This window comes from Poecilia formosa, unplaced genomic scaffold (assembly GCF_000485575.1).
Source record: "Poecilia formosa unplaced genomic scaffold, Poecilia_formosa-5.1.2 Scaffold136, whole genome shotgun sequence".
Classification (NCBI taxonomy): domain Eukaryota; kingdom Metazoa; phylum Chordata; class Actinopteri; order Cyprinodontiformes; family Poeciliidae; genus Poecilia; species Poecilia formosa.
This window is the reverse complement of record NW_006800075.1, coordinates 1,065,645-1,079,056: the sequence shown is the minus strand read 5'-3', so window position 1 is coordinate 1,079,056 and position 13,412 is coordinate 1,065,645. Positions and strand designations below refer to the sequence as shown.

General features: G+C 37.1%; 1 protein-coding gene across 1 annotated transcript in view; it reads left to right on the top strand.

Annotated features, from left to right (window-relative positions):
- The window catches only part of usp54b (ubiquitin specific peptidase 54b), an 86,077-nt gene that overhangs the window by 45,571 nt on the left and 27,094 nt on the right, over positions 1 to 13,412 (top strand). The gene's annotated exons all lie outside the window — the stretch shown is intronic.

The window sequence follows — 13,412 nt, the reverse complement described above, 5'->3', positions numbered from 1 at the left end:
GCCACAGCTCCTACTTTCAGTCTGCCTGTCTTCTGCACCTGTTTCCCAAAAACACTTCTGTGCTCTTTTATTCTTTAGATTGGATCATTTTGCTGCTGAAACAAATAGTCTGCTATATTAAATAGATTTTTGATTATCCATTATTTCTGGGTCATTTAGCAAAAAAAAGGAGAAAGCATTCTGGGTGCAGCTGGTAAAGTCGTAGCACACTCTGTGTTCTTGCAAAGTGACTTCTCCAGGGTTTGCCAGGAAAAAGATTGATTTGCACTGTGAAAATTATTTTTTGACCTTTCAAGCACTAATGAGTTGCAGAACTGAAGCTTGCAGCCTGTGTATTCAGGCTATATAAAAGTACTATTAAAGCTACTAACCAGACTTCTGTGAAGTCAACGGACCTGGAGGTGATCGAGTTTCAGCTTGAGGCCTTTATCAGAGCAACAAAGTACGATGGCATCAGGGCCATTGTAGATTTACCAAAATAACTCTGAAATTTTGAGATTAATCTCATCAATTTTCTAGAAAAAAATCAGAAATTTAAAAAAAAAAAAAAAAGATTTTTGAAAGACAGAAATTTCCAAGTTTTATCTAGAAACTTTCACAAATTAATCTAAAAGTTTCTGAGTTCTTTTTTGGCACAGATGTACTCCTTTTTTCTATCTACAATGGCCCTAATATGCCATTGTACCAGAGAGTTTGTGTTTAAATATGAAAGTAAACGAACCATTCACCCTTTCACAAATAAACATGTTGACCAATCATCATTCAAGAGGATGGTAAATGCTAACTGATACACCCAAACAGGCTCTGGGCTAAACCTCTTCAGATTTAAAGGAGGAAATCACCTCATAGATCTAAAACTAGTTCGTACCCGGAGGTATAAAGGAAAGTGCAATTAAATATAGCAATCACAAGCACTCTAAAGTACACTTTGCATGCTAACGAGATTTTCAACCTTTTGGAATGGGTCTCACTGCAGTAGATGCAGCTTACTGATGCAGATAAAATGGCCAATGATATCCCATTCCTATTCCCAGTTTTGAAATGTTTATCTGTTATCCCAGTGGTAGACTGTGTCTGTTTGCGGAGAACAGACTGCTGTTTTTAGCCATTGCACCTTGATTTAACGTGACGGGGTGTTTTAGCACCTGATAATCTGGCAGACTGTCGGGTCCAGTAAACTAAATTGCAACGTTTGCTACATTTTCAGCTGGTGCGGATTGCTTTCACACTGCTCTGTCAAACAATCCAAACCTGTTCCTCCCTNATCTAAGTGCTACAACTTGAAGAGAGTCATTTCTGATCAGCAGACTTGATCCAAAACTGTTATTTGTAATTGAGGTATTTTTTATTTCTTATAATAGAATAAAACTCTTAGTTTTATTCAACATTAGTTGTTTGCACAACAGATCTTTTTGTGTGTTGCTTTAGCTTTTTTATTTACCTTAGGTGATCAATATATTCTGAACTGCACACTTGTTAATTTTTAACGTTTAACGCATCAGGAAATTGTCAAAATGATTTGGTGTTTAGGTTATAAAATTATTTCAATATTAACCTTTAAGTGCACAGTCATTACTTATTAAAAGAGAAGAAATGAAAACAGGAACATGTCTCGTAGCTTGTAGAGCCATATTTAGCATCGAAAACATGGAGTTATCATACAGGAAACAGCTTGTATCGGTGTACAGATAGAGGAGATCTAAATCAGTTTCTCAAACGCTGGTGCTTGGGCGCCCCATAGTGGTCCGCTAGGTACTGCATGTAAACGACCGTTGATTTGCCGTGACGTCAGCTCAAAGTGCGACACTATAGCTAGCTTACTAAAGAATTGTGTTTAAAACGGATAAGCGACTTAAAGACGGGTCACTCAAAAGAAAAACCGAAGATACCGGTGGAAAGAAAACAACAGGGAAAAGTGAAGTCATACTTCCTGAGAGTTTTGATGTGTCGTTCACATGATTCGATTCTTTTGAACGGCACTGTGCCGTGAAAGGTAGGGATTTCAGTCTCAATTAACGAGAACTGTTCTTTGTTTTGTTTTTTTATAACTTTGCTTGCTTATGGTGCTCTACTCGCACGCCAGCAGATATTGTTATTTTTATTCAATTAAAAATGATTCAGATAAATTATTTAAATACAATAAATATACACAAATGATAGAAATAGGTGGATAATTGTTAGATTTAATAGTGCAGAACAGGATTTTTCGTTTCTGCCAAAGCAGCTAAAGTCTATTTTTCTTTTATTATGCTTTTAAATTATAGATAGTCCTAAAATGTTATTAATGCACACAACACTTAACAGCTTCTTTTTTTATTTCCATGTGTTTGAAAGCTTAGGAAAGCTTAGAATCCACACTTTCAGAATCTGTAAATAACCAAAAACACACCAGTCACATTAAAAAACAGCACCAAAGACAACAATAAGTGACTTGAGACACTAATGTTTTCATTTTAGGTTTTATATATTAAGATGTTGTGGTCTGTGAGTGTTTGTTAAAAGGGTTAAGTGGTCCTCAGCCTGAAAAAGTTTGAGAAACACTGATCTAAATCATCAAAGAAACCCAAATAATCACACTGCCACCACCGTGCTTTCTGGGTGATTTGACTGTTTATGTTGATGTTTTTTTCCATTCTGTCCATTAAGGCCAATGTCTCTTCTTTGGTTTTGTCTGAACAATTGCGTTGTTCCAGATGTGTTGTGATTCATTTACACTAGATGCAACTTAGTTTTTAACATATTTTTGTTAAATAATGTTGAATCTGTTGTGTGTTTTTGCACATTTGAAATTTCATTAGAAGGATTAAAGGATCATTGATATGTTCTGATAATTTTGCGTAAAATAGGTTGTCATTAGTTTTTCTTATTGTATGATAGCTTTCTTTTATAAGGAAGTAAAACCAGACTAAATATAGGCAACAACATTAACAGGCGTACTGTGTAAAACATTGCCATGCAAATATGCTTTTGTCCCTTTAAATGCTCACTGTTAACATTTATTAGATAAAATTAGTGCATGGACGAATTAATCTAATGGGCAAATTAAAAAGATGATGAGTTTTTATAATTAGTTTCATAATTCCTTTGTTTTCCTCTTCTCTCCTGACGGCTGTGTGTTACATAACATGCACTTCATTTGCATTTTCTTTTCATTTCCTCCATTAAATTCTATTACTGGAGGTATTCTTCACACTAATCCATAGTTATCAGTTTTCTCACAGTAGGAGATCATGTTTAGGTGTTGAGTTGGAGATCAGTTTAAGGGGAGAAAAAATAGTTGTTAAATTAGGATAAAACACAATGGACCAACACCAACAAATGACCATTAGTGGACTTGAAGCAATGTGGATTTTATTGTCTCTCCGCTCTTCCTGCAGACTCTGAGATCTTGAATTCCAGATGAAATGCAAACTTACTTCATTAGTTTCTTAAGTTATTGTAAAGAAATTTGTCTTTAAAATGACAATTTCCAATTCCAGTTCAAGCTTTATTTGTCTGACAGATGGTCTTGGATTTTTCTAGAACAGAAGAGTTCATGTTTGACTCAATTACTGCAAGGAGACGAGCCCAAATCATTGCATCTCCATCACTGTGCTTCATAGCTGGCATGAGGTGTTTCTGCAGATATGTTGCTTTTTTAAATCTTCATAATGATCAGACATCTCTACTTTTCTCTTGTCTCTACATTGTTCTAGAGGTTTTGGTTATTCAGATGTAACTTTTTAAACCGTCGTCATGTTTTATGTAGTAACTGAGGCCTGTAGAGTCTGTTAAGGAGCTGTTGAGGTTTTTGCTGCTTCTCTGAACTTCGCATGTTCTGAACTCAGAGTGCATATGTGTGTGATGCCTGTTGATGCACAGACTCCAGGTGCAGAACACATCTTGTGAATCTCCCACAACTTATTGAATGGGCTTTGCTTCACAGGCCCATCAAAGCTGTGGTTTTCCCACCATACTTTTTTCTTCAATTCAACTTTCCATTGATATGGTTGCATAGAACAGCCAAGCTAACTCCTCATGTGGACAGTCACTCCAATTTCTACATTAACACAATAATATTTTGTATTAATATTCACCATTGAGAAGTTAAACTTAACATTTTTAGTAGCTGTAAATCAAAATCTTCAAAGTTATCAGAAATAAGCCCTTTTTTCACTTCTTGACTCACTGAAATCTATTAATTTTCATTTCATTTATATTCTAATTTATTAAGCTACATCTTTATTTTATGGGATGGGTAAAAGTCTGCATAAGAACACTAATCCTTCAGTGAGTTTATTCAGGAGATGATTTTTAAACTTCGAATGAGAAAGCAGTGAAGTTATCATCAGAGCAAATAAGTGTCTCAAAAACTGTTCCTAATTGTGTTTGACCTCTGAGCGTTGCACATGCTCAGTCGGCATCGCAAACGTAACGGCAATTTGCAGCCAACAATTATGTGTGAAATGAGAAGCCGTGCCGGTCTGTGCCCTGCATGATAATGGTGTCTGCAAGCTGCCTTTGTGAGAAAAGGTCCATAATCTGCCTAAATAGCTGGTGTACTTACACCATGTCTCATCAGCAGGACACGGGAAAGAGCCGTTCTCCTTCTTATTTCTCCGAGATTTGGAGCCATGACTGATAAGGAGGAAAACGGGTGTAAGCAAAAATAAGATTTAAAAATTCATCCAAGCTGGATCTGTCACCTGAACCTGTGAAAACCCACACAGGATGTGTTTTTTTTTTTATGTTGGATTCAGACCTACATCAGCAGTCTGCTTGGCTGTCAGCAGACTGATAAAAGTGAGATTGTCTTATTTTATGGAGCTTTTTGGGTTGTCAGGAACCACGGCGTCTCTATTCCCTTTGAAGGATGCAACAATCAGCATTGTGGAAAGCTATGGTATCATTTGACAAACAGCCCTGTTATGTAACCCGCCGTCGTCTGGAAAATTCTGCATATCGAAAGGTCTGCAAGAGCAACACTTTTTTTGTTGCTGTTAGTTTTTTGTGTGCACTGATTAATACAAAGCACCACAAATCTGTTTGCACAGTCACTGGATGAATAAGTTTCATGATTTCCCCAAGTGTATTACAAGCCTGGCGGGCCACCAGGCTTTACTTGGCGCCCACCAGGCTTAGTGTTTGTTCATTATAATATTTTTTTCGTACACCAGTAACAGACAGCAAAGACCAGTTAGTCTCTGGTGAAATGGTTGGGAGCCAGATGGGGTCAGTATATGAAAGGAGGAAGAGGTCAGAATCTGTAACCATTTCCTGTCTCTATTTGCTAACAACTTCAGCAAATAAAGTGACAAGTCATGCACAAATGATCAGAAAATTTTGGACACTTTAACTAGGATGAAATGTATATTTCAAGCATATTTTTATTTATTTTCTATGTTTGCTTCTTTTTGAGACTAGTTGGTGTTTAGGTATTGTAAATAATGTCTTCTGATAACACATAATTACCTACTGATATTTTCAAATCCAACTTTAAGCATTTTTAACTCAAAAATACAGAATGCTGCTGGATGACTGTTCTAGCAAATTTTCATCTGGGAAACACTGAATTGTATCTATTAATTGAGTTTTTGGTATTTGAAGGTGTAATTTTTTGTAAATCAGTATTTTTTTTGTTTCCCCAAAAATGTACTCTTTGCGTTTGCATAGTTGAGAGTGATGTCAGTGCATCCTGGGCAACCATTTTGTTTTACAGCTTCTATTTATTTGGACGTTGAATTCAGGTCATCTCTGCAAAGAAGTATTTTAAATAATTAAAATTTGTACGACGAGTCAAAATATTACGAGAATAAAGTCGTAATATTAGGAGAATGAAGTCGTAATTTCATGAGAACTCCTACACAAAAAACTGACAAAAAAATTAAAATGAGAAATGTCCAGCATCTCTTGATGCTATACTTTGGTGTTGGTTTTACAGATGAGGAAATACTTAACTTTTTAACACATCAGCATCAATTTATTATCAGCAGCAGGACTTTGAAATGATTGTGCAAACGACTGATGAGGTGGTAAAGTTAGATCTGGGTAATTATCAAGCCTTTTTTCTCATTAACCCCTCCAGACCAAACGTGGCGCAGTCGATCCAGCCAAATTTGTAATTATTTGCGCTGTCTGAAAAATTTCAACCGTTTCTGAAAGGGCGCTTTCCAATCGATATTGGGTTATTACGGTAATTTCACCCCTGCTGTAGCAAGGAGTGAAATTAATCTAAGGGGTGCTCTTTTAGTAGACGTTAAATTGTGAAAATGACTTGCAATATATTGAAAGCTCCAGTTGTTATAGATAAATGAGCAAATATATTTACTCACAGGATATTTAAAGAACTGTGTATACAATTAAAATAAGCAAAAATATACAGGCGGACATTTGAAACTCAGGCCTTATAGAGTTAAAACAACTTTTTGTCTGGTAGAATAGTGTTTTTGTTCTGCTAATATTCTTGTAATTCACAATACTCCGTCATTCAACTCACAGACTAGATGACTGAAGTAAAAGCCACTTTTTGAAAATATTTTTCAAAAAGAGGAAAAAAAGAGAGGATAATCAACTACAATCAGATCTGGCTTAGAAAAGTCAAAGATTTTACTTGTAGGTCACATCACTCATCCCGACCGATAAAAGAGCGAGGCTGTGTGCCGACCTTGCGTCCTGGACAGACAGATAGCCTCTGTCCCGGCGCTGTGCCGCTTGGCTGCCGCCCTCCGGCCTGTGTTCGTGTCTCACTCTGGGAAGTGAAAAGCAGACGCTGGCAAAATACCTTCCTGCCATGTCTGGTGCCAGTGCAGGACGGCTCTCTGCCCACAGAGGGAGTGTTCTGAGCGGGACTGGGCTTAATGTGTGTGTGAGTGCTGCGTTTGGCAGAGGATCTGGACGCCGGGGTGTTCTCAGGCTGTTTCCGAATCCGCTTTCCCTGCCCCGCGTGCGTGCTTGTGTGTGTGTGTGTGTGTGTGTGTGTGCAGGCTTTTATTTCAGGGTGTGTGTGTGTGTTTGTACCAGCTCTGCGGTGGGTCATGACTCAAAGGAAGGATTCAGAACACACGGATCTGAACTCAACAGAAGGCCCGAGGGACAAATACAACTCAGCGCAGCACTTTTTTTTTTACCCCTCTGTCGTTCTCTCTTACAATCCGTTCATTATCTCTTTTCTCTTGCCTTCATCTCTGCTCCCCTTTCTCTTACTGTTTGCTTATTTCCTGTGTGCATCTCCATGCGTAAATAAAGATAATTTGTAAGATCTGCTTTGGCGGTAAGAAATCTAAAACAAAATCAGAAAACAAATTTAAAAAGTATTAAAAGCTATTATTTAAACACAGAAAATCAACTTCTTTGAAGTAATGCCAGTCATTGTTTTCCTTCAAATTGGTCTCAAGGGACATCTGTATAAATAAAAATAATTTTTTCAGTACTTCAATTAGTTAAGTGTGTATCATGTTTCAGCAACAAGGAAGTTGATAGTGCTTTACGTCGGTAAACATCGCCAGTTATTAACAAGCAATAAATTTTGTCAAATTTATCAAGCAAAAATGAATCAAATATCTTGATCAATGTTCCAATCCAACTCTGTTTAGTCTTGATTTAAAGGAACTGAGCGTTTCGGCTGCTTTTCCAGGTCAGTTTCTAGTGGAAGGCAGAAACTGGAAGCTGCGTCTCCATGAAGATATGAGCTTCATTTGTTCTGGTTAAGCAAATGAAGCTCATATCTTCTAAACCCCAGCCCAGATCATAGCGCTGCCCACACAGGCTTCTACACGAGACGCCAGGCATGATGGGTCACTTGATCTGAGCCAGAGTAAATCTGGACTCACCAGATCACATGACCTGTTTAACAAAACGTTTAAGTGATCACCGCTCAGGGTTTTTTTCCCGACCATATTTGTTCCACGGTATCCTTCCAGATTTTAATAATGCATCTCTGTCCAATTTCAGTTTTTTCTTTAATTGCCTTATGTGTTTTTTCTGCTTGATGCCGGTGATTTGACTGTTCTAGACTTCTGGGATGTGTCTTTCAACATGGTTGTTTAATAAATGAATAGCTACTCATTGCAGCGGTTGCAGCTAAAAGATAATCGCCCATGCAGTTTGGGATTTGCTTGGTCAAATGCAGGTGGTGACTTTTATTTGGCCAGGCAGTTTATGGTAGTTTTGCTAAAAATCATGTTTTCTTGGTCTTATGTAATATTTATACTTTTTAAAAAACTGAAAATTTTTCTCCAAATTTATCACTCTGTATCTACAGACTCTATGAGTTTCAACCTTTATTTCTTTTTTGATAGTTTTTTTCAATGCTCCTGTATCTACAAAAAGTACAACCCTTGTTTCTCACCATGACAAATTAATCCTTTCTCTCTTCGTCGCAGAGTAACTGTGGTGAGGTGCTGCGTATCCGCCGGGTTCTGATGAACTCACCAGAAATCGTGTCCATCGGGCTGGTGTGGGACTCGGACCACTCTGACCTAGCAGAGGACGTGATCCACAGCCTGGGAACCTGCCTGCGTCTGGGAGATGTAAGAGGCTCACGTGGCACGTTGCACACGTTTTGCTCTCTCCATTAACTATTAACATAATGCCCATGAGGCCACATGAGCAAATGCATGCAAGCTGATGGATACATGTGTATAATACTCCAGTAGAAATGAAAAAAAAAAAACAGCAAGTCAGGTCCGTTAATGTCTGTAGTTGTAGGTTTATGGCTGTGATTGTGTTGGACTGCAGTAGAAATTAACCATCTACGTTTTAGCTGCTTTACAATCTGCAAACAGCTTTCTGCGTAAAGATTCTGGATGTTTTTTTTTCCAGAATATGTACCTTTTCACTCTTTGTGTTTTTCAATTTATATTCATAAACGCTTTGATTGAAGTATAGGGAAATCTTTGCATTGGTGTAATTCATGACCCTTTCTGGAGCTGAATTTTGGCCTCTATTAAAAGCTATTATTTAAACACAGAAAGTAAATAAAATATTCTTTTTGGGTTAAAGTACCCAAAAATGAAATTAATAAAACATTTTTTGGGGTTAAAGTACATTCATCATCATATTTCAGAGTAAGAAACCTGAAAAACTTAAATGAAATAAACACGTTGGCCTTTTTCCAGTTTTGCAAAGCAGCATAGTTTTATAACATACTTCTGCAACAAAAGTACGAGGAAGTAGTAAAACAAAAGTCATAACAACAAAAGTTATGACAATAAGAAAAGCCATATGTTATGAGAATGAAATCGTACTACAAAAAAGTAATAATATTTTAAAAGAATAAAGCCGTATGATAATAAAGTTAAAATAATACAAGAGTAAAGTCAATATTATGAGAATAAAGTCGTGCTATTATGACTTTATTCTCATATTATTTTCTATGACATGTTTTTTTCTCGTACGTTTGTGAGCATAAAGTCTAATGTGTAGGAAAATTATTTTCTTTATCAATCGTTAGCAGTAGCAACTTTTTTGTGTAACACAAAGTATTTTCTTATCTTTCATACAACACATGTTGCATTAGCGTTAGGTACTTTTTTAGGGTAAAAAAAAAGCAAAACTAGCTGCTGATGTTTTTCTTTTAGTATTTAAGTGGCAAACAGCTGTTGCTCTCAGAATTATATTTTAGATTAGCGGACAGCAGCTAAACCCTCATGAGAGAAACAGAATGCTGTCACCATTTCTGATGATATTCGTTCACTTTTGTGGTGAAATATAAGCAGACTGGGCCTTTTATACTTTTAAATCTAAACATAGTTTACTGGTCGGTTAGCTCTCCAAGCTTCATGTATACATTAAAGTATCCAGGCTGCAGACTTTGTAATAACTGTTTTGTTTTTTTTATTGAGTTGTTTTGTGTTGATGCACAAGTTCGGTGCTTCAAATTATCACTCTTTAAGTTTTAGCTGTGTTCATATTTCTCTATTTCTGTCTAATAATTTAATATAACTACCATAAACTATAATACCAAGCAAAGCTGAAAAGGAAAGGCTTTAAAATGATCATAAATGTCCTTTAAAGTTATGATATAGGTTGTGAGAGAACCAAACTGTAGAGATGTAAATATATTTCTGTGCTTCTCTAATATGGATTTCACTTTCTGATTACGTAAGCAAAAACTTTATCTCGGTTGATAAAATTCGTATTCAGCTATTTAGATCATCATTAGAATAACATGAAAACATATTTTGCAAAATAAGCTGTTTTATGCCAAAGCAAAATATTGATAAAAAATATAAATAAATACTGGGTGGCAATGAAATTAATGTGACATGTGACATTAAAAATGAACATTTGGTGGGATTTATTGCAAAACACAAAATACTTTAGAAACAGTCGAGTTTTAAGCCGGTACCATAAGGTTTCTAAATAATTATAGTTTTTTATTCTGAAGCTGCAAATTAGTTTTTCTTCTTTTAGTAAAAGCAAACAGCTCAAAGATTTGAGACAACAAGAGACAGCTTTATTTCATTTATTTGAAATGAACAGATTTGCAGCATAAAGAGCATGTTCAAGATTCTCACTGTATGATAACCTTTAGTAAAAATACCACTCTTTCACAATACCATGGTATTTGCACACAAATGTAAAAGAAAAACATGGAATATTATTTAGTTACTTTTATTTTAAATAAACAACAATTATTCCCACTGATGCTGAGATAATCAGTAGCAAACAGCCAAATTATTGCATAGACTGGATAAAGGTGCTGAACTCTTCTCTCAGGCAGCTGACTGGCAGTGTGTGGCAATAGGAGGGGGAGCGCTTTTTACACTGCGTGACTGTTTTTTTCCCATATTATAAGTTGTAATATGGGAAAAATGTCTTGCTCCACTTGCAGGTTATTTCACTTATAGTGATATATTTATACTTTTTCATCAGTAGGGAATTACTGACTTAAAACCAGCTCCTATGTTGTGCTGAAAAGTTACTTGTAAGTTTGTCTTATTTCAAGTGTGTTAAGATAAATACACAGATTTTAAGTCCTGAATGTGCAGGGTCAGTCTCTTTAAACCAACTGGAAAACCAGCGAATGAAGAAACATACAGAAAAACGCCGGATTTGCAAACATCTTTTTTCTCCTGTGGGTTTTTACTCCGCTCTCAAACACCCACTCACCTCTCATGTTTGACCTCTGATACTCCGTGTCATACCTGAGTAGTGTTGATGCATTTTAATGCGGCTGCAGTGTCTCCAGCAGCATTCTGAAATGATATGTATGAATAATGGATTAGTCAACATGAATATGTGTTTTAGTGAGTCAAGTTTTTTCCTCCTCCTTCATATTCTGTCTCTTCTCCCTTCCCTCGTTTTCATCCTGCGGTTGCGGGATGAAACCTAGCAGTTGGGTACAAATCTGAGGAATCATCTATTGAATTTCTCTCTTGTGTTTAGCAGTTAAAAGGGAATCCATCTGCCTCTCGTTTCCCATCTCCTCCCGCCACAGCTCCTACTTTCAATCTGCCTGTCTTCTGCACCTGTTTCCCAAAAACACTTCTGTGCTCTTTTATTCTTTAGATTGGATCATTTTGCTGCTGAAACAAATAGTCTGCTATATTAAATAGATTTTTGATTATCCATTATTTCTGGGTCATTTAGCAAAAAAAAGGAGAAAGCATTCTGGGTGCAGCTGGTAAAGTCGTAGCACACTCTGTGTTCTTGCAAAGTGACTTCTCCAGGGTTTGCCAGGAAAAAGATTGATTTGCACTGTGAAAATTATTTTTTGACCTTTCAAGCACTAATGAGTTGCAGAACTGAAGCTTGCAGCCTGTGTATTCAGGCTATATAAAAGTACTATTAAAGCTACTAACCAGACTTCTGTGAAGTCAACAGACCTGGAGGTGATCGAGTTTCAGCTTGAGGCCTTTATCAGAGCAACAAAGTACGATGGCATCAGGGCCATTGTAGATTTACCAAAATAACTCTGAAATTTTGAGATTAATCTCATCAATTTTCTAGAAAAAAATCAGAAATTTAAAAAAAAAAAAAAAAGATTTTTGAAAGACAGAAATTTCCAAGTTTTATCTAGAAACTTTCACAAATTAATCTAAAAGTTTCTGAGTTCTTTTTTGGCACAGATGTACTCCTTTTTTCTATCTACAATGGCCCTAATATGCCATTGCACCAAAGAGTTTGTGTTTAAATATGAAAGTAAACGAACCATTCACCCTTTCACAAATAAACATGTTGACCAATCATCATTCAAGAGGATGGTAAATGCTAACTGATACACCCAAACAGGCTCTGGGCTAAACCTCTTCAGATTTAAAGGAGGAAATCACCTCATAGATCTAAAACTAGTTCGTACCCGGAGGTATAAAGGAAAGTGCAATTAAATATAGCAATCACAAGCACTCTAAAGTACACTTTGCATGCTAACGAGATTTTCAACCTTTTGGAATGGGTCTCACTGCAGTAGATGCAGCTTACTGATGCAGATAAAATGGCCAATGATATCCCATTCCTATTCCCAGTTTTGAAATGTTTATCTGTTATCCCAGTGGTAGACTGTGTCTGTTTGCGGAGAACAGACTGCTGTTTTTAGCCATTGCACCTTGATTTAACGTGACGGGGTGTTTTAGCACCTGATAATCTGGCAGACTGTCGGGTCCAGTAAACTAAATTGCAACGTTTGCTACATTTTCAGCTGGTGCGGATTGCTTTCACACTGCTCTGTCAAACAATCCAAACCTGTTCCTCCCTTGCCGTGGGACCAAGAGCGACTGAAGGAAATGACATAAAAACCTCAAAAGAAGACATGAGCGCAACTTTCATCTTTACAAACAAAAATAGAGTAGCGTCAGAGCGTCAGATTTTAGCAGTTGTAGGATTTTCTCTTTTGTCTTTGCCAACAGACCACGAGCATTAGCATTAGACACTCACGTTTGTTTTGGTTATATTTACCCAGAATGCTCTGTGCTGTCGTTCACTCCCTGTTTTGTAGCAGTCTCTGGTCGCTTGCGCCATATTACGCATTCACTTCAACCGACCCGAGATCGACACAGTTCACTTTTTTGTTCTGCATCAGAGCTTGATTGCGCATTCACACTTCCCTAAACAAACCAGACTTTCTAGTCAAACGAACTAGAGTTCAGTTAAAACGGACTAAACATGACTGGTGTGAATGCACCCAAAGCATGCAGCACAAAGTAGTGTGTATTTGTGAGTGGAAGGGAAAAAAAACACAACTTCAGAAGGTCATGTTCCAGTTATACGCATCCATTCTGCTTTAAAAGCTGCAGCTTGCGTCGTGTTGCACGGTTCAGTTTTCGTACAAGAAACTTCTCACACGCAGTCCATCTATTAGGTGAGCAAAATGTCCTTGTTTTCATATTAACTCCTGTCCCCATCACCCCCTCACTGTCACCCCTCCTGCCTACGGCACACCTCTCCCCTGATGTCCCCCCTCCCTTCCTGTCTGCTCCCTCCTCCTCCTCCTC